The following is a 22,325-nucleotide window of genomic DNA, read 5'->3' on the forward strand; positions in this document are numbered from 1 at the left end:
AAGATACGAGAAGTAAATCTTCCACTCTACTCACCGCTGATAAGGCCTCAGAGGGGGTATTGTGTCTAGGTCTTAGCATCACGTTTAGAGAAAGAAGTGCACAAATTGGAGAAAGTCCAAAGCAGAGCAACAAAAATTATTAAAGGTCTAGACAATATGACCTATGAGGAAAGATTAAAAAAACTGGGTTTGTTTAATCTGCAGAAGAGAAGACTGAGGGTGGGAGATAACAGTCTTCAAGTATGTAAAAGGTTGTTTTAAAGAGAGAGTGATGTATTGTTCTCCTTAACCACCGAGGATAGGACAACAAGTAAGCAAGGGAGATTTAGGCTAGGCATTAAGAAAAGCTTCCTAATTCTAAGGGTAGTTGTCAAGGTTCCTCCCCCACTCTGAACTCTAGGGTACAGATGTGGGGACTTGCATGAAAAAACCTCCTAAGCTTATCTTTACCAGCTTAGGTCAAAACTTCCCCAAGGTACAAAATATTCCACCCTTTGTCCTTGGATTGGCCGCTACCACCACCAAACTAATACTGGTTACTGGGGAAGAGCTGTTTGGACGCGTCTTTCCCCCCAAAATACTTCCCAAAACCTTGCACCCCACTTCCTGGACAAGGTTTGGTAAAAAGCCTCACCAATTTGCCTAGGTGACTACAGACCCAGACCCTTGGATCTTAAGAACAATGAACAATCCTCCCAACACTTGCACCCCCCCTTTCCTGGGAAATGTTGGATAAAAAGCCTCACCAATTTGCATAGGTGACCACAGACCCAAACCCTTGGATCTGAGAACAATGAAAAAGCATTCAGTTTTCTTACAAGAAGACTTTTAATAAAAATAGAAGTAAATAGAAATAAAGAAATCCCCCCTGTAAAATCAGGATGGTAGATATCTTACAGGGTAATTAAATTCAAAAACATAGAGAACCCCTCTAGGCAAAACCTTAAGTTACAAAAAAGATACACAGACAGAAATAGTTATTCTATTCAGCACAATTCTTTTCTCAGCCATTTAAAGAAATCATAATCTAACACATACCTAGCTAGATTACTTACTAAAAGTTCTAAGACTCCATTCCTGGTCTATCCCCGGCAGAAACCAGCATATAGACAGACACACAGACCCTTTGTTTCTCTCCCTCCTCCCAGCTTTTGAAAGTATCTTGTCTCCTCATTGGTCATTTTGGTCAGGTGCCAGCGAGGTTACCATTACCTTCTTAACCCTTTACAGGTGAGAGGAGCTTTCCCCTGGCCAGGAGGGATTTCAAAGGGGTTTACCCTTCCCTTTATATTTATGACAGTAGTTAAACACAGGTTGTGGAATCTCCATCACTGGAGGTTTTTAAGAACAGGTTAGACAAACATCTATCAGGGAAGGTGTAGATAATCTTTAGTCCTGCCTCAATGCAGGGGACTGAACTAGGTGCCTATCAAGGTCCCTTCCAGTTCTACACATCTATGATTCTATGAATTGTTTATCCATTCTGTGTAATCTTTTCATAGCCTATCCAGAGATTTGAGAGAACTAGAGGAACTACTTTTGATCCCTCATATTTGAGAAAAATTGCTTCCAATGAAGTCATTGAGAACACAGTTAGGCTAAGACGGAGCATTTTTAAAAACCCTACCTCAAGCTTTTAATGACATTGGAGTACCATGTTAACCCAACAATATGTCATACACCTACTGAGAAGAAATGAGAAGTGGATGCAAGTTATGCTGTTGACATGATAATCTGATATTTATATAAGATTACATTCTGTTATGGAACCTGGACAAACTTCTTCCAATACAGAATATGGCCCATTTTTTTTTCTACTTTCAAAAAGAATATTATTGTCTGGTTATACAGAAACTGGAAAATAATCAGCAAAAGTTATTGAGGAGGCTGTTTGCAGGTTTCCATTAGATGGCATATTACAAGATGGAACCTCCCTGATAAGGGACCACATCAGTATTAAGGCCATACACTGCCCTGAAACCTTGCAGTGAACCCCAGCGAGGTCTGTGGCATGCCCCTTAAAATATTTTTCCCCTGTGGCTGAAGCCATAAATGGACCACAGGAATAGTTACAGAGCATTCCTTTCCAGTGGACTATAAGAGGATCTTGTGAAAATAATTATAGCTTTACCCTTACAGGGCCCAAATTGAAAAAAAGGTTACATTATTCTAGGTGCCTATTTGAACACCAACAGTAAATACCCATTTTAGTAATCTAGTGTCTAAATCACTATTCAATCTCCCGAATACCTATTTTAGGCATTTAACTTTAAGCACTGAAGTGACCGACAACAAAACAACATGAAATTAATAACGGTAGAAATGTTCTTATAGTTCACTGACTTGATTTTTCTTCTTGAAAAACAGGGACTATGATGAAATATATTATAGTGGTTTTAACGAGTACTACTTCAGCAGAGTGAAATGGAATGCAATGGGTAAGGTTTTTTGTTCATCTATGATTAGTGTGGACTCACTGTGCTCTTTCTTTGCTTCACTTGAAGATCAGCTCTACTGCACTGACCTGACAAGTTGTATTTGCATTAGAGATGGAGCCACCCTTCACTGATATATTTATCAGTGCCTGCGGCTAGTTAAGCAATGGACCATAAAGCACAAGAGCACACAAGTGCCAAGAGAACCAAAGTGATAAAGTTTTTAAAAACCCAACATCACAAGACACAGAATTGTGAAGACAAATAGCAAGGAAAAATGTAGAAGATTTTTATTTCTCCGAGAAAAGTGAAAACTATGAAGTGTCTGTGACAGATATGACAATATCCTGGACAAACCTTATGGAATTAAGATGCATCTTACTAAATTACATTAAACTTTATTAAATTAAGTTTAATACCTTTGGGGTGGGTCCACTGTATTAAAATGCAATTGTTTATGTGTTATTGTGGAACTGTATGTATCCTATCTAGGAGACATGACTAACCCTTGATCTACATAACTAGGGTGACCAGAGGGAAAGTGTGAAAAATCGGGACGGGGGGTGGGAGGTAATAGGTGCCTATATAAGAAAAAGCCCCCAAAATCGGGACTGTCCCTATAAAATCGGGACATCTGGTCACCCTATACATAACAAACTTACGTTAGTAAAACTACGTCACTCAGGGGTGTGGAAAATCCACATAGTTATACCTACCTAAACCCTGGTGCAGATAGCACTATACTGACAAGAGGTCTTCTCCCTTCTACAGCTTCTGTCTCTCCGGGAGGTGGGGTATCTACGCCAACAGAAGAAGCTCTCTCATTGGCATAGATAGCGTCTTCACTAAGCACTACAGTGGCACAGGTGCAGCTGTGCTGCTGCAGTGCTGTAAGTGCAGGCAAGCCCTAATGCAATCGCTGGGAAGTATTAGGAATTCAAAGGACTTCTGGGGAGAGTATGTGTGAAATGGATGTCCTTGGAATCACTTGTGGTGAGGGGAATGCAATTAACCCACCTCTGAGTCCATCCTTCTGAAGCTGCCCACTGAGCAGAAATCCATTGTGTGGCTGATTACCTATTTAAGGCCCAAGGCCCAAACTGGACAGTGAGGGGACTGTGCTGCCTGGAAACCCCTGGTTAGAAGGGAGCGTGACATGTGTCTCCACCCAAGAGAGGCAATGGCTGTAGAGCGGAAAGCATAGAGTGACACAGTTGGTAACTGAGGTCAGGTGTTCTTCAGAGAATGAGGTTCTCCACTTTTAGATTTCACTATATTGTTTTAATAAAACATCTGGGGTCATATACACTTCCAATAGGATTTTTCAAATATACCGCAATTTCACAGGCTGCTTTGTCATTTGCAAGCCACCCAGATCTCAAACTGTTTTTATAGACCACTCTCTGGGTATTAATCATCTGTCACTAAACCCAGAATGAAGAAAAGGAGGACTTGTGGCACCTTAGAGATTAACAAATTTATTTGAGCATAAGCTTTCGTGAGCTACAGCTCACTTCATCGGATGCATTCAGTGGAAAATACAGTAGGGAGATTTATATACACAGAGAACATGAAACAATGGGTGTTACCATACACACTGTAATGAGAGTGAGAGAGAAAGCTTATGCTCAAATAAATTTGTTAGTCTCTAAGGTGCCACGAGTCCTCCTTTTCTTTTTGCGGATACAGACTAACATGGCTGCTACTCTAAACCCAGAATGGCTTTTACCCATTCTGATTTTTTTTGCCCAGATAAGCATATGAACTAGGAATATTGTGAATTATTTAGGATTTAATTTCATGTGCTGTTTAAACATGGTACTTTGGACTTTTTATAAAATGTCCACTCACCTATCAGGTTACAGTACTAACTCCAGAGAGGAGATGATAAAGATTTTATCACCTCTGCACTGTTAAAATAGGACATACTAATCAAAGATGGGAATTCCTGACAAGTCATAAAAAGGGCAGTATGTCCAGTAAAATGCATCACTGTGCAAATTCATCTCCTTATTCTCAGTGAGCTAATTATCAATAGTTTGCAGTGTTATAGCCATGTTGGTCCAAGGATATTAAAAAGACAAGGTGGGTGAAACAATCAGAGCAACTTCTGTTCGTGAAAGAGAGACGTACTTTCGAGCATTCACAGAGCTCTTCTTCAGGTCTGGGAAAGTTATTCAGACTGTCACAGATAAATACAAGGTGGGACAAAAAAGAGATTAACAGATGTTTCAAGAAACCATTCAAGGTGAAGGGGGGATTTGACAACTCTACAGTCATAGGAAAAAGGAGGGTTAGTGGGTTACAGATTGTTATAATGAGCCATAAATCCAGTGTCTTTACTCAATTAATTATTGTTGGTGTCTTGCAAAGTTATAAATTAAAGCTCCAAATCTAGTTGTCTGAATGTTTTGTGCAGACTTCCTCTGAGAACAAGGACTGAAAGGTCAGATATGGAGTGATCATTTTGTGAAAAGTGTTCACCGATGTGTGATACGGAGTTTTTGTATTTTATCATTTTTCTGTGCGCGTTCATTCAAGAACATAATGGTTGCCCTGTTTCACCTACATAGCTTTATTGGGGCATTTAGTGCACTGGAGGAGATACACGACATGTTGTGATAGGCTTATGTAGGACACATCATCAACTTATCGAAACTCCCTTAACTGGAGCTGAACTATATATACTCTCCAAGGTACTGAACTTCTGCTCCACCACAGAACCTGATATCATATTAACATGTGGTGAAGTGGAATAACTCTTTCACCAACTACGCCTCAAAGAACTCTTTCATAACAAAGACAACATCACCTACACCTACCGTGTCTCTACTGACCATCATAAAAAGAATAATCTGACTGGACACCCTACAGCAGATAAAAACACAAACTTGATCAATACATTGATTGCTTCAGGGGAAAAAAAATGGACTGTGAAATCCTTAACAAACATCTCATCCACTGCAATCTCTCCATTGCCGAGACAGCTGAACAGTCCCCGAAATCCAACTATCAGATAGCGATCAAACCAGCAGACAAAGAGAACACCATTGTAGTCCTCAACCGTGATGACTATATCAATGAGGCCAACGAACAACTCTCCAACATCAAAGACTATAAAGAACTTAAATAAGACTCCAATCCACAATTCACCCAGGTACTTAAGGATATCATTATATCCTTCCCCAAAGAACCCCCAGAAAAGCTCTATAACCTCATCCCCCATGAACCCATCCCAGGGACCTTCTACATGCTTCCTAAGATACACAAAGGAATCCAGGCAGACCCATCATATTTGACCATGGCACTCTTACTGAAGGAATATTGGCACTTACAGAAATCATCCACAACCCACTCACTACACAAAAGACCAGTTTCCTCCAGGACATGATCAACTTCCTCCAGACATTCCACAACATTGACAGCTTCCCTCAGAACACCATTCTTGTTGCCATGGATGTCACCACTCTATACAGCAACATACCTCACAAAGCATGGAATTGCTGTATGCCTCAAATATCTGCAAGACAATGGACAACACTCAGCTATCTACCCCAAACACACCAGACCCTGCCATAAGAACATATGCAAAACCTGAAGATGTAGCTCCAATGCTACGATGATCAATACCCTCCACAGAACATCTTTCAAGATCCATGGGTCCTACACGTGGTGTATCTCATTCAGGGCACGAAATGCTCTGATAACAACTATGTGGGTGAATCAAGACAATCCCTACGCTCCCAAATGGACTCACACACAAAATGATAAAAGACAAAAACACCATATCACCCATAGGCTAACACTTTTCACAGAATGATCACTCTGTAACTGACCTCTCAATCCTCATCCTCAAAGGAAGGTGCCTTCAAAAGGCATGCCTTGGAATTTAAATTCATAGAATCATAGAACTGGAAGGGACCTCGAGAGGTCATCTAGTCCAGTCCCCTGCACTCAAGGCAGGACTAAGTATTATCTAGACCATCCCTGATCGGTGTTTGTCATAACTCTACTAGGCAACACAAATCAAGGACTTAAGACACTAGATTCAGGCTCATTTATAACAATCTAACCCTCCTTTGTCCTACAACTGTAGATGAGTTAGCTGCCCACTTTACCTTGAATGATCTCTTGCAACATAACTCCTTATCTGTTCCACCTTGTATTCAGCTTGTGATGCTTGGAGTATCTTTCCCAGACCTAAAGAAGAGCTCTGTGTAATCTCAACAACTTGTCTGTTTCACCAACAGAAGTTGGTGCAACAGAAGATATTTCATTACCCACCTTGTCTCATTATCAATAGTGATGCCTTTAAAAGTGCCCTTAAAATGCAATATAGATCTTACATTGCCTGTTTGCCTGAGCAGCTTCAAATAATGAAAAACATAATAACCTAACATTGATTTGTGGTATACATGGATTTGCTCCACAGCAACCAAGGAAGGAACATTGAGATTTGGCCTCCCTAAACCAAGACAATTGTCGGCAGAAAAGTACTGGAGGCAGATACCATTTTATAGCATTATTTTGCCACTCTATGATTTTGCTGCATTGCCTCTCCTTATTTTCTGTGAAAACCTGGGCTGGTAAGGCTCCTTCTGCCTCCGCAGGCAGAAAGGACAAAAAACATTTGTGGTTATGATTTAGCTTTTTAAATGTTTGGTTTTTTTCATTTTTAAAATTATTTGATTAACATTTTACTTTACCACCTTTAGAGCATTGTTTGCTACTATGGTTCAAGGAAATAACATATCGTAAAAACTGAATCAGACTTTCTTCAAAACTCATTAGCTTTGCCCATAGTTCACCCCAAGCAATTTTGTACTTACAGATGAGCTTTGAACAAAGCCTGAAGCAGTTTCTACTGTAGCAAAAAATGTTTACAGGAATGTAAACTAAACCAAAATATTAGCTGATAATTTAAAACTGAAATAACATTTAAAAAAGCTAAATTACCGACAAGTTATGAGAAAGAACGAGGAGTACTTGTGGCAACTCTAAGCTACCACTCTGAAACCTGTCGACAAGTTATGGTAAGTTTAGATTGTTCATTTATGAGTTACAGAGCAAATTTGGTGCCACGCTTAGTAATAAATACTGAACACAAGGAAGTTTGGGATCTGACTTTAGATAAAAAGAATGCTTTCAAGAATCTCTTTGAATGGTGGTTATACACAAACACATATGGCACAAAGAAAAGGAGTACTTGTGGCACCTCAGAGACTAACAAATTTATTTGAGCATAAGCTTTCGTGAGCTATAGCTCACTTCAGTATGCATCCAATGAAGTGAGCTGTACCTCACAAAAGCTTATGCTCAAATAAATTTGTTAGTCTCTAAGGTGCCACAAGTACTCCTTTTCTTTTTGCGAATACAGACTAACATGGCTGCTACTCTGAAACCTGACATAAGGCACAATAACACTGCCATCTACTGGATGGACTCAGGACTTTGAGAATTTGTAGTTGTCGCACCAGAAAAACAGGTTTCAGAATAGCACCCCTGTTAGTCTGTATTCGCAAAAAGAAAAGGAGTACTTGTGGCGCCTTAGAGACTAACAGAAAACAGGCTATCAGTCAGGCCTATTATCAATGAAAGCTAAGGGGCTCCAGCAACAGACGCTTGTGAGGGGAAGCTATGTGCTAGTAATCAGGGTGCCAGGAGACCCAAGTTTTCATTTTAATTCTATTAGTCTGCCACTGATTTGGCTTCTGACAAGTCTGATTGTCTCTGCAGGCAGTCATGCATTCACACCAACTCTCTCTTTTTGGTATAATAATATATATTTTGCACCTTAAATTTGTGTTATTGACTAAAGCCAAAGCAAATCTTAGCGTTTTATATGCAGATCTCCACTTTTTATCAATACGTCCAGTCCTTTATAGCTTGGCTGAATACTACCCAGTTTTTGTTTTGTTTTACAGCCTGGTGTAACATTTATAGTCATGCTCTAAGTGAAACAAACATTTTTTTCATGCATTCACTAATACCTTCAAAACAGGACCATGAAGAGTACTGTAACATTTTTAAAGCATGTTTTCCTTCCACATGTGGGAGGCTTTGATGTGCCTGAAAAAACTATCACAGCAAGGTCTCTGTGTGTTTCCAGATATGTGGAGCTCCTGCCAATATGTGAACAATCACTGTGGCTACGAGGATTTCTGACTGGAATGTGTTCAGCAGGCTGCAGATTCTAAAGAGTATTATCCACCCAAAACACCAGCAACATCTTAAAGTTTCTTAGCTGCACCTCACTGCACAGAAGCCAAAATGTCCAAGAGGGATCCTTAAACATCTGTTCATTTGTGAAGATAAATAATCTCTGCTTAAAAGTAGAGAACATTTACCTAAACTTCATCCACATCCACAGGCTAATTGGCAGGCCTCAGAATGTCTTTGTTTATTAAACTGTCTGTTTATTCTGACTGTGTAGGTTTGGAAGGATTCAGTTTTTATTGGCTAAGTTTTGGTCAACGTCAATTTCACTGTCCACATACAAACTGCCGAAAAAAATATTCCCATCAATAATTATCAAAATTTTGAGATATGCAAAGTGAGAAAAATCCTGCTTGAGACTTACTGGAATTTTATTTAAGGATATTGGATGTGTGATATTGACAAGTTGTGTTTTAACAGTTATAAAGCTTCAACTTTTAAAATCTCAACATCTACTGTCATTAAATAATTATTGTCTGAACCCCTCCGAAAATTTTCCACAACTGTGAAAATTTAAAATCAATGAATTTTTTTAAGTGCTTAAAAATAAGCATGGATATTATCCATTGAAATTATTTAAAAAATTGAATTCTGCTGCACCTATGTATATGCAAGCACATTGTCCTGAAGCTCTAGAGGGTAAGTAGCTGTCTGCTGCCACCTGCTGGTGAAGGGGGCAAGAACAGCAACAGAGCTGCTTCATCTTGAGAACTGGGGATGCACAGAAGCTATGGAGGGGAAGGAGCTCTTTTCCCCCAATCTATTGGTGAACAGGGAGAAGTATAGCTACAGCGAGTTTCATTTGCATAAGATTTGCATCCAGAATTCCTCAAGTGAAACTTTGAGAGCCACCATAACTGTACAGGCACAAAATTGGTTGGGTAGTGGGAATGAAACAGAAAGAGGAGGGAAAAGGGCTCCTACCTTGTGGAAGGAGTTGGCTCAAGGGTCCTATATAGCACTGGTTTCCTCCACTGAGAACCCGTTGCTGTTGGAAGGACACTTCAGTGGGAGATGATGCAGAGATGGCTCTTTGATGGGATGCAACACACAGAGGGCTCTTTGCTGAGGCTGCAGAGGAGAGTGAGGCCCCTACTACCCAGTCACTAAATCAAGCTGAAATCATTACAGCTGGACTAGGTGGTGAAGCCTCACCCAGAACTGCACAAGGGACTGGAGATAGGCCTGCCCAAGTGCACCTGGGACTGTGCTACACCAAACTGTGAGTGAGATTTAGCATATGAGGGATGGGGAGTAATGTGGTAACGGGACATTTGTCTATTGCACATTTACACTGGTAGGTGGGGAACAGAGTTAACATTGCAAAAGAACAGGAGTACTTGTGGCACGTTAGAGATTAACAAATTTATTTGAACATAAGCTTTCATGGGCTAAAACCCACTTCATCGGATGCACGCAGTGGAAAATACACTGCCAAAGTTACTGTGGGGGAGTGTTTTACTTCTCATTCATTTAGAGATGTAGTTGTTGTATTTCCCCAAGCTGATGATGCGTTTCCTTTCCCCAATAAAGTTTTCCTTGTTTCATACACAGGCTTGGTACTTGCAAGTGAAGTAGTATTTCCTGTTAAGGGCACCCAGGGAAGATATTTAGTGATCTCAGAAATTCTGGTTGGGAGCTTGAATCCATGGTGTTCGTTAGTTTGAAAAGGGACCCCCAGCATCTGAACAAGCACAACAGAACCACTAACCCAGGAACCTATCCTTGCAACAAAGCCCATTGCCAACTGTGTCCACATATCTATTCAGGGGACACCATCATAGGGCCTAATCACATCAGCCACAATATCAGAGGCTCATTCACCTGCACATCTACCAATGGGATATATGCCATCATGTGCCAGCAATGCCCCTCTGCCATGTACATTGGCCAAACTGGACAGTCTCTACGTAAAAGAATAAATGGACACAAATGAGATGTCAAGAATTATAACATTCAAAAACCAGTTGGAGAACACTTCAATCTCTCTGGTCACTCGATTACAGACCTAAAAGTGGCAATACTTCAACAAAAAAACTTCAGAAATAGACTCCAATGAGAGACTGCTGAATTGGAATTAATTTGCAAACTGGATACAATTAACTTAGACTTGAATAGAGACTGGGAGTGGATGGGTCATTACACAAACTAAAACTATTTCCCCATGTTTATTCCCCCCGCCCGCTGTTCCTCAGACGTTCTTGTCAACTGCTGGAAATGGCCCACCTTGATTATCACTACAAAAGGTTCCCCTCCCCCCACTCCCCGCTCTCCTGCTGGTAATAGCTCACCTTAAGTGATCACTCTCCTTACAGTGTGTATGGTAACACCCATTGTTTCATGTTCTCTATGTTCTCACACTCCCAAGAGAAGGAAGTGGGTGGTGGCGGTCGGGGACTCTCTCCTCCGGGGGACTGAGTCATCTATCTGCCGCCCTGACCGGGAAAACCGAGAAGTCTGCTGCTTGCCAGGGGCTAAGATTCGCAATGTGACGGAGAGACTGCCGAGACTCATCAAGCCCTCAGATCGCTACCCCTTTCTGCTTCTCCACGTGGGCACCAATGATACTGCCAAGAATGACCTTGAGCGGATCACTGCGGACTACGCGGCTCTGGGAAGAAGGATAAAGGAGTTTGAGGCGCAAGTGGTGTTCTCGTCCATCCTCCCCATGGAAGGAAAAGGCCAAGGCAGGGACCGTCGAATTGTGGAAGTCAACGAATGGCTACGCAGGTGGTGTCGGAGAGAAGGCTTTGGATTCTTTGACCATGGGATGGTGTTCCATGAAGGAGGAGTGCTGGGCAGAGACGGGTTCCATCTTACGAAGAGAGGGAAGAGCATCTTTGCGAGCAGGCTGGCTAACCTAGTGAGGAGGGCTTTAAACTAGGTTCACCGGGGGATGGAGACCAAAGCCCTGAGGTAAGTGGGAAAGCGGGATACTGGGAGGAAGCACAGGCAGGAACGTCTGTGAGAGGAGGGCTCCTGCCTCATACTGAGAATGAGGGGCGATCAGCAGGTTATCTCAAGTGCTTATATACGAATGCACAAAGCCTTGGAAACAAGCAGGGAGAACTGGAGGTCCTGGTGATGTCTAGGAATTATGATGTGATTGGAATAACAGAGAATTGGTGGGATAACTCACATGACTGGAGTACTGTCATGGATGGTTATAAACTGTTCAGGAAGGACAGGCAGGGCAGAAAAGGTGGGGGAGTAGCACTCTATGTAAGGGAGCAGTATGACTGCTCAGAGCTCCGGTACGAAACTGCAGAAAAACCTGAGTGTCTCTGGATTAAGTTTAGAAGTGTGAGCAACAACAGTGATGTAGTGGTGGGAGTCTGCTAGAGACCACCGGACCAGGGGGATGAGGTGGATGAGGCTTTCTTCCGGCAGCTCGCAGAAGCTACTAGATCGCACGCTCTGGTTCTCATGGGTGACTTTAATTTTCCTGATATCTGCTGGGAAAGCAATACAGCAGTGCATAGACAATCCAGGAAGTTTTTGGAAAGCGTAGGGGACAATTTCCTGGTGCAAGTGCTAGACGAGCCAACTGGGGGGGAGCTTTTCTTGACCTGCTGCTCACAAACAGGGAAGAATTAGTGGGGGAAGCTAAAGTGGATGGGAATCTGGGAGGCAGTGACCATGAGTTGGTTGAGTTCAGGATCCTGACACAGGGAAGAAAGGTAAGCAGCAGGATACAGACCCTGGACTTCAGGAAAGCAGACTTCGACTCCCTCAGGGAACAGATGGGTAGGATCCCCTGGGAAAGGAAGTGGGAAAGGAGTCCAGGAGAGCTGGCTGTATTTCAAGGAATCCCTGTTGAGGTTACAGGGACAAACCATCCCAATGAGTCGAACGAACAGTAAATATGGCAGGCGACCAGCTTGGCTTAACGGTGAAATCCTAACGGATCTTAAACATAAAAAAGAAGCTCACAAGAAGTGGAAGTTTGGACATATGACCAGGGAAGAGTATTAAAATATTGCTCGGGCACGTAGGAATGAAATCAGGAGGGCCAAATCGTTCCTGGAGCTGCAGCTAGCAAGAGATGTCAAGAGTAACAAGAAGGGTTTCTTCAGTGTGGGCCCCTTACTGAATGAGGGAGGCAACCTAGTGACAGAGGATATGGAAAAAGCTACTGTGCTCAATTCTTTTTTTGCCTTTGTCTTCACTAACAAGGACAGCTCCCAGACTGCTGCGCTGGGGATCACAACATGGGGAGTAGATGGCCAGCCCTCTGTGAAGAAAGAGGTGGTTAGGGACTATTTAGAAAAACTGGACGTGCACAAGTCCATGGGGCCGGACGAGTTGCATCCGAGAGTGCTAAAGGAATTGGCGGCTGTGATTGCAGAGCCATTGGCCATTATCTTTGAAAACTCGTGGTGAATGGGGGAAGTCCCAGATGACTGGAAAAAGGCTAATGTAGTGCCCATCTTTAAAAAAGGGAAGAAGGAGGATCCTGGGAACTACAGGCCAGTCAGCCTCACCTCAGTCCCCGGAAAAATCATGGAGCAGGTCCTCAAGGAATCAATCCTGAAGCACTTGCATGAGAGGAAAGTGATCAGGAACAGCCAGCATGGATTCACCAAGGGAAGGTCATGCCTGACCAATCTAATCGCCTTCTATGATGAGATTACTGGTTCTGTGGATGAAGGGAAAGCAGTGGACGTGTTATTCCTTGACTTTAGCAAAGCTTTTGACACGGTTTCCCACAGTATTCTTGTCAGCAAGTTAAGGAAGTATGGGCTGGATGAATGCACTATAAGGTGGGTAGAAAGTTGGCTAGATTGTCGGGCTCAACGGGTAGTGATCAATGGCTCCATGTCTAGTTGGCAGCCGGTGTCAAGTGGAGTGCCCCAGGGGTCGGTCCTGGGGCCGGTTTTGTTCAATATCTTCATAAATGATCTGGAGGATGGTGTGGATTGCACTCTCAGCAAATTTGCGGATGACACTAAACTGGGAGGAGTGGTAGATACACTGGAGGGCAGGGATAGGATACAGAGGGACCTAGACAAATTGGAGGATTGAGCCAAAAGAAATCTGATGAGGTTCAATAAGGATAAGTGCAGGGTCCTGCACTTAGGACGGAAGAACCCAATGCACAGCTACAGACTAGGGACCGAATGGCTAGGCAGCAATTCTGCAGAAAAGGACCTAGGGGTGACAGCGGACGAGAAGCTGGATATGAGTCAGCAGTGTGCCCTTGTTGCCAAGAAGGCCAATGGCATTTTGGGATGTATAAGTAGGGGCATTGCCAGCAGATCGAGGGATGTGATCGTTCCCCTCTATTCGACATTGTGTGAGGCCTCATTTGGAGTACTGTGTCCAGTTTTGGGCCCCACACTACAAGAAGGATGTGGATAAATTGGAGAGAGTCCAGCGAAGGGCAACAAAAATGATTAGGGGTCTGGAACACATGACTTATGAGGAGAGGCTGAGGGAACTGGGATTGTTTAGTCTGCAGAAGAGAAGAATGAGGGGGGATTTGATAGCTGCTTTCAACTACCTGAGAGGTGGTTCCAGAGAGGATGGTTCTAGACTATTCTCAGTGGTAGAAGAGGACAGGACAAGGAGTAATAGTCTCAAGTTGCAGTGGGGGAGGTTTAGGTTGGATATTAGGAAAAACTTTTTCACTAGGAGGGTGGTGAAACACTGGAATGCGTTACCGAGGGAGGTGGTAGAATCTCCTTCCTTAGAAGTTTTTAAGGTCAGGCTTGACAAAGCCCTGGCTGGGATGATTTAATTGGGGATTGGTCCTGCTTTGAGCAGGGGGTTAGACTAGATGACCTCCTGAGGTCCCCTCCAACCCTGATATTTTATGATTCTATGATTCTATATAAATCTCCCCACTGTATTTTCCACTGAATGCATCCGACGAAGTGTGCTGTAGCTCACGAAAGCTTATGCTCAAATAAATTTGTTAGTCTCTAAGGTGCCACAAGTACTCCTGTTCTTTTTGCGAATACAGATGAACAGGGCTGCTACTCTGAAACCGGCCCTTGTTGTGGCTGACAATCCCTGGCAGAAGGGTTCCATATAACTTTTCAAAAGTGTGTGATCCCACACAGATGGCAACTGTTTGATTGTGGGGAAACAGCAGGCATTCTATCTGACAATCTCTTGTTGCAGCAGGTGTCTGCAACCTTTTACTGCTGGCTAAGTGACGTATTATCCTACTGATGTTAAGAGTCATAAATCTTCCTTTCATTTGGCAGGTGTTAAAAAAAAAAGCTCTCTTTACTGAAGATTATGACTGACAATCCTGTTTCAAAAGCACTAGCACCTACTACCAGAAATTGAACTAGACAGGTGGTGTAGACAATCAGGGATTAACGGAAACCTCATAAACCATACAGAAAAAATGCTTTATGTTGGGAAGCACCATCTGTATCAAAAGCTGTTGCTTTTTCCTATGTAAATTCCCCCTTCCTATGCACTTTGAAGGCTAAATGGCTTGTGCGTCTCCAGTTGCACATGACATCCTAACCCTTAAAACAGGGCCTGAACAAAGTGTAGACCAGTTTCCTACCATATCCATGTATGGGCCATGTATGCTGTCCAGCATACCCCTGAACTGAGCATACTTACCTGTGCTTGTTCTTCCAGGTACCTGTTTCAGAAGCCGATGTCATCCTCCACAAAGCTCTACCCAACACTGATGGATCTAAGAGCCCGGGAAAGAGCTAAGATGCAGGCAGTTTTCGTACTGCTATAATTGTCTCAGTTTGAAACCAATATAGTTGAAGTGATACAACCCACTGGTGTTACATCAATATAAAGGTGTTTCTGTTGGTAGATATATACACACACACACACAGATACCAAGAGAAGCACTTTTGCACCGATATAAATTGTAACCACAGTAGGAGGTTGTACTGTTCTGGTTTCTAAGCTAACTTAGCACTACAAAGACCACTCCTAAGAGATCCAGGTCTGTTAGCTGTAGATGTTTCATCAATACCTACGTGTGTCCATTAACTAGAGTACCACACTGCACATGTGTGGGTGACACTTCCACATTCTCTCTCTAGGCAGGGGGGTATGGCAGCCACTCTCAATTCTGTATCCTTTTCCTTCTTAGAATCTGGATCTGAACCCCAGCTCTGTCCCTTTCCATCTTAGAACCTCTCACACATATATTTGTATTTTACATGTCTTATCTATCTATCTATCTATAAATCAGGGTCAAATATCTTCTAATGAAAAAAAGACCCAGGAACTAAATAGAAAAGCCACAGAAGCAGAGGACTGTGCAGCTGGCTTCTAGGTGATCTATGGCACAATCGTGTTTTCACTTGAGTCATGAGAGCACCCATGAAGTGCTAGTCCTAGTCCTAATCAACTTTCTAATGATCTTCTAGCAGGTTGTTAATTTCAATGCTTGCATGCATTGTTTTATCTGGAGTCCTCTACAGAGATAGAATTTCTTCTGGAGAGAAATAATGGCAACAGTGTAAGAAATCCCCAGGCACACTGTAGTAATATTGCAGCATTAGTTTGGGAAGGTGCCATGGGAACAATATTTTGGGAAGAATAAAGTTCCACAGCAGAGACTGCTTGGGAGGAGGCATATGGGCAAACATGAAGAGATCAGTCTCATGGAATTCTGAGTCCACCCGGTGGAGGAGCAGGTTTATCCCTTTGCATCTAGTATATGTAGTGGGAAAAGTGCTCTGGTAAGCAATATAAATTTGATACAGAAGATGTTACTTAGGGTGGAAACTGTACTCAGGACAATAGGGGGTTGCTAGTAAAGACTGATGGACAAGTGAGTAATTAATTACATTCAAGAATAGAATAAATAAAATAAAATAAAATAAAATAAAGACATGCAGAAAGCCTCCCTAGGTTTGACGGTTCTGGTTAAGAATCTAAGTTTCAGCTGTCTGGGTATTTCCTTTCTACATGCTTTTTTGCTGCCCACTCAAAGTCAGAATGTTGCACCGTGCAGATAGGATTTTTACAGTAGGCTCACATTCATAAAGAAGAATGGGAAATTGTTTTATTTGTAGCTATACTCTGGCAAAACTTCCCATTTATGCTACTGTTTTTGCAAAGTCATGCCATTCCCATGAAGAGTGGAATGGAAAACACTGTACAATTTATTTTATTTATTTATTGCTTTATTTCAAGACATGCCACTTGCAGGATGCAGCGGGCTGCCGACGTGCCCTCCTGCACCAGTGCGCCAAACTCCTGGGCCTGCTTCCTGTGGGAGGGACTCTTTAAATTTATGGAGAGTGTCCCATAAATTAAAGTTATAGCGGCCCAGGAGGCAGGGGTTTGCCACCCGAAACTATAGACTCGCCGTTGAATAATTTTTTCTTCCGAACAAGTCCAGCCGCTTGGCCTCCTTGTTTTTTGGGGTGGAACTAGAGTGCACCTGCTTTTCCTTTTCATTGGCTGCTGAAACCACCAGCGAGCCAGGGGACAGGTGCATATACAGATATTCAAAACTTTTCGCTGGAACAAAGTACTTTTTCTCGGTTCGTTTTGAGGTGGGAGAGATGGAGGAGGGCGTCTGCCAAATGGCCATGGCAATTTTAAGGACTCCTTCGTGCACCAGCTGCGCTAAATGGGCAGGGGTCGAGGCTGACAGGACATTAAACAGAATGTCTTCCTGTTCAGCCATCTCCTCCACTTTCAAGCCCAGGTTGTCAGCTACTCACCGAAGCAAGTCCTAGTAGTCCTTAAAGACAGGTTTCAGAGTAACAGCCGTGTTAGTCTGTATTCGCAAAAAGAAAAGGAGTACTTGTGGCACCTTAGAGACTAACCAATTTATTTGAGCATAAGTTTTTGTGAGCTACAGCTCACTTCATCGGATGCTATGCTACGCTATGCTATGCTATGCATCCGATGAAGTGAGCTGTAGCTCACGAAAGCTTATGCTCAAATAAATTGGTTAGTCTCTAAGGTGCCACAAGTACTCCTTAAAGTTATCAGGTGGGCTAGTGCTGGATGGGCCCGCGACCGCCTCATCGGGGGAGGACGAGGAGCACTGTATGGGCGCAGGGGGGCCCAGTTTCTCCTTTTCCACTGGGGAGGATGGGTTGTGGGTAAGCACAGTCTCTTGAACTTAGGCCACTGGGTGTTCCTCCGGTATCAGGCCCGGTGCCAGCAGCTGCTGTTCTGTGGCAGTGGCTGATGAATGGACCGAGGGGGGCATCACCATCACTGAAACCCCCCATGCGTTCCAACACTGCCACTGAGCAGGCCACTGACCTGGCTTCCACTGTCCAGCTGCCACCGATGTTAGCTCCGACGCCCAGTCCCACCTCTGAGGCCGAGGTGATGGGCTGAAGTGGCCTGGGGTAGCAGAGGAGCCCCCTTCCGGAGACCACAGAGGGGCTGTCGAGGCCTGGGCCTTCAAAGGCGTTGGTGCCAGCAGGGGAGTAGGTCCAGTCCTGCTCGCAGGGGTCAAAGGAGGACCTTTTGTTGGGCTGATGGTCCCAACCGGGGAGGGCCGACCACGGGGCTCTGGTGTAGGCAGGCAGCTCGGGTCCGGCTCCTTGCTCACAGCCGATTGGACCTTTTTTGTTGGTGCCGGGGAACTGTGCTTCTTGCCCCTTCTCTTCGGCACTGGTGAGGTGGAGTGGTGCCAGGAGGATCCCAGTGCCACATTTTTGCGCCGATGCCGAGGTGTGGGGCAGAGGGCGGACTCCATAAGCAGGGCTCTAAGCCTGATGTCTCTCTTCTTCTGCGTGTGAGGCCTAAAGTTCTTACAAATGCGGCACCGCTCTTTAACGTGCGCTTCCCCCAGGCACTTGAGACAGCTGCTGTGGGGGGGGTCACTAACAGGCATAGGCCCTTTTATAAGAGTTGCAGGGCTTAAAGCCCGGAGACTGGGGCATGCCCTGCCAAGGGCAAAGTCCCACTGGGACCTAATTACTAACACTAACTACCACAATTAACATGTACTTAACACTAAAGATAACTATATGCAAAGCTGAAAGGCACAAAGCCCAAAGGAAGTAACCGCAAGTCCTTGACGAGCAAGGAAGGCACTCCGACTGACCACCATGGGTGGTAAGAAGGAAATGAGAGGGTGCAGGGCCGGTGGCATCTGATATACCGTGCCAGGAGCGTGGCATTCCAGAGGGCACCATAGGCAGCCCTACGGGTACCACTAAGTCAAAAGTCTCTGACGGCTGTGCACATGGGCGCTCACACACCTAGAATGGAATCGACATGACCAAGCACTCAAAGAAGAATTAACTTTTTCTACTCTTTTTTATTAGCCCACAATACCAACTGAGAAAATGTGTTTGTTTATACAAAATAGAGTTCAATACTTTCCAGAAAATCTTTAAGTGGTGACAAGGATAAAAATTACAGAAAAGTCAACTGAACGGAAAACTGTAGGCCTTTAAAAACAATAAAGAAAACATACATTTAATTATATGCAAGGCGCATGAAGAATGGGAAAAGAAGTGGGGTTGGCGGGAGGAAAACACCAAAGAACTGTTGTATGCTATCCTAATTATTAGCATGCCCTTTTGCAGAGCGGTACCAGATGTTGGGGGCCTTGCAAATCAGCTTCCCAGTGGAGGGAAAAAAAACAGTGATAAGGAGTTTGGGTATATTCTTAGTGTAACTTGTGTTATTTATGCACACACCACCCCGGAACAGCGTTGATCACAAACTGAATGTAGGCAAGCCCCTCCTTTAGGAGTCTCAGCCCAATACTAATGCCTGGTGTCTGAAATCAGGGCCTACAGCAGAACCAGTCTGGAAGCAGGGACTGCAGCAGAGACAGTCTCCAGGCAACATCACAAGTGCAGCTGACTTGTAGTAGGTTTCAGAATAACAGCCTTTTTAGTCTGTATTCGCAAAAAGAAAAGGAGTACTTGTGGCACCTTAGAGACTAACCAATTTATTTGAGCATAAGCTTTCTTGAGCTGCAGCTCACTTCATCCGATGATCCCCAGATCCCTAAATGGCCCCCCTCAAGGATTGAACTCACAACCCTACGTTTAGCAGGCCAATGCTCAAACCACTGAGCTATCCCTTCCCCTGGGTGGAGGGGGGGTCTCCCTTTTTCAAGGAGAGTACCCTAACCAGTGGGCTAAAAGTTAAGAGGGAGGTACTCCTCTCCCCTGCCCCTCAGGATGTTTTGTGTGAATTCGCCAAAGGGGCCCAATCCAGTAGGCGTGCTCAAAAGCACCTACCACATCAGGTCCTACATGCCACTTAAGTGGCAAGACACTGTCTTCCCTAAGTTTGTGAATCACTCTGGAGCTTAGGTGGGAGATAGGCAGCCAGATGCTAAGAAGGAAGCAGCAGTGCACATGCTCAGAGGCAGGAACTTTTACAGCAGAAACTTAGTCACTAAGTAAGGTTGCCACATGTCCGGTTTTTGACTGGAACACCCAATCGAAAAGGCACCCTGGCGGCTCTGGTCAGCACTACTGACTGGGTCGTTAAAAGTCTAGTTGGCAGGCAGGCTCTGTGCCCAGCTCCAGGGAAATGGCTGGCATTTTTCTCCGACTCCTAGACAGAGGCACGGCCGGGGGGCTCCACGCACCGCCCCCGCCCCGAGCACCGGCTCCGCAGCTCCCATTGACTGGGAGCCATAGCCAATGAGAGCTGCGAGGGCGCTGTCTGTGGGTGCACAGAACTCCCTGGCCCACCTAGGAGCCGGAGAGACGTGAGGCCACTTCCTAGGAGCCGCCTGAGATAAGTGCCATCTGGAGCCTGCACCCCTCACCCCTCCACACACCTAAACTCCCTCCCGTAGTCGATACCCCGCACTCCCTCCTGCACCCCAACTCCCTCCCGGAGTCCACACCCCACACCCCCTCCTGCACTTAACCCCCTGCCCAACCCGGAGCCCCCCCTATACCCTGAACCCCTAATTTCTGGCCCCAGCCCAGAGCCCATACCCCCTCCCACAGCCCAACCCTCTGCCCCAGCCCCTCCCACACTCCGAATCTCTCGGCCCCACCCCAGAACCCTCACCCCTTCCGCCTCCCACACCCCAATCCGCTGCCCCAACCCGGAGCCCCCACCCACACTCTGAACCCTGCGGCCCCACCCCCCAGCCCAGAACCCCTCTTGCACCCAAACCCCTCATCCCTGGCTCACCCCAGAGCCCGTTCCCCCAGCCAGAACCCTCACCCCCTCCCGCACCCAACCCCCTGCCCCAGCAGGTGAAAGTGAGCGAGGGTGGGGGAGAGTGAGCGACAGGAGGCGGGGGAGAGGTGTGGAGTCAGCAGGGGCGGGGCCTCAAAAAAGGGGCAGGGCAAGGGTGTTCAGTTTTCTGCGATTAGAACGCTGGCAATCCTATCACCAAGTAAGTTTAGGCATCTACAGGGTTCAACAGGACTTTTATGCACTGCGGTGGTCTCAAAGCTGGGACTTAGGTGCCTAACACCTTTTGTGCACCCAGGCCTGTTTCCTTGGCTATATTTGCAAATAAAACAGCTCCTTATTCCCTTCTTATAAAATGTCCCTAAATTGGATTTTGTTGAATTTTTTTTGGACGGTGGGGAAATCTTCTTTTAAAATGGCTTTATGGCCATATGAATATTTTTGTGGAACACTGTAGCAAAAATTTTTTTCATACATTCAAAATTATTTTTTATTGGTTTCCCCCCTCCCTTTTCGACTGGAAAAAAGTGAGAGGAGGACAAGAGAAAGAAATGAAAAACATCCACATAAACCAAAATACTGAAATCTAAACATCGTTTTGAATTTTTCATTTAAATGAAAAATAAAAAAATCTCTGAAAAGTTCAGAAAAAATGAAGGTTTATTTGAGGAGCAGAGGAGGAGGGGACACAAAATACTATTTCTGACCAGCCTTACCCAGAATCTCTCTACATCTAGGAAACATGTAGGGCTCATCATGTTTTCAAAACTGCTTAAGGTATGGATGCCCTTCTTCCATTAATTTTAATGAGAATTAGGCTTCTGGGTGGCTTTGAAAATCTTAGCCTAATACTATTACATATACCAGGTGTCTTGAGCAAAATATGGCTTCTGAAACTCTCAGAATGAGATTCTTATTCCACACTCCAATTGTGGGGAAGCTGTAGGTATTTTCCTCCGTTTTAAGGATTAATTGCCATTGTTATCACTCAGAGAGCAATGAAATGTGTCAAAAATAAATCCTACAAATGAAATAGCAAGTGCAGATGTGCATGTTTATCACATCAATTTCATGCTTATGTTGGCAGCCTGCTATGTCAGAAAAAGCTACAGACATCAGCATGACAGCAATTTGAAACTGCAAACTTTTATTTGGTACGAGTGCACCCACCTACAAAGAACAGCAATAAATTTTTCATTTTCACGGGAGATCATTCAGATAGCTGCATCCATTCACATTTTAAAGTGGGCTTAAAAGGACAATACTTTCCCTGTCCTTATTTAAGAGATACTTTGTTTTCTAATAAGCTAGGAAGAAGGATGGTCCAGCAGCTAAGGGCATAGCCTGAAACTCATGCCAGACAACCTGGGTTCAATTCCCTGCTCTACCACAGACCCCTTGTGTGACCTCAGCCAAATCACTTGTCTCTCTGTACCTCAGTCTCCCATCTGTAAAATGGGAATAACAGCACTTCTCTACCTCACAGGGGTGTTCTGAAGACATATGTTAAACATTGTGAGGTGCTAAGATACTATGGTAATGGGGGTCTCCTAAGTACCTAAAACAGATAATAAGTTAATTCACTGG

General features: G+C 44.3%; 1 protein-coding gene across 2 annotated transcripts in view; it reads right to left on the minus strand.

The window, feature by feature from the left end:
- Positions 1–22,325, minus strand: part of OXR1 (oxidation resistance 1) — a 404,602-nt gene that overhangs the window by 320,359 nt on the left and 61,918 nt on the right. The gene's annotated exons all lie outside the window — the stretch shown is intronic.

Source organism: Eretmochelys imbricata, chromosome 2, assembly GCF_965152235.1.
Source record: "Eretmochelys imbricata isolate rEreImb1 chromosome 2, rEreImb1.hap1, whole genome shotgun sequence".
Taxonomy (NCBI): Eukaryota; Metazoa; Chordata; order Testudines; family Cheloniidae; genus Eretmochelys; species Eretmochelys imbricata.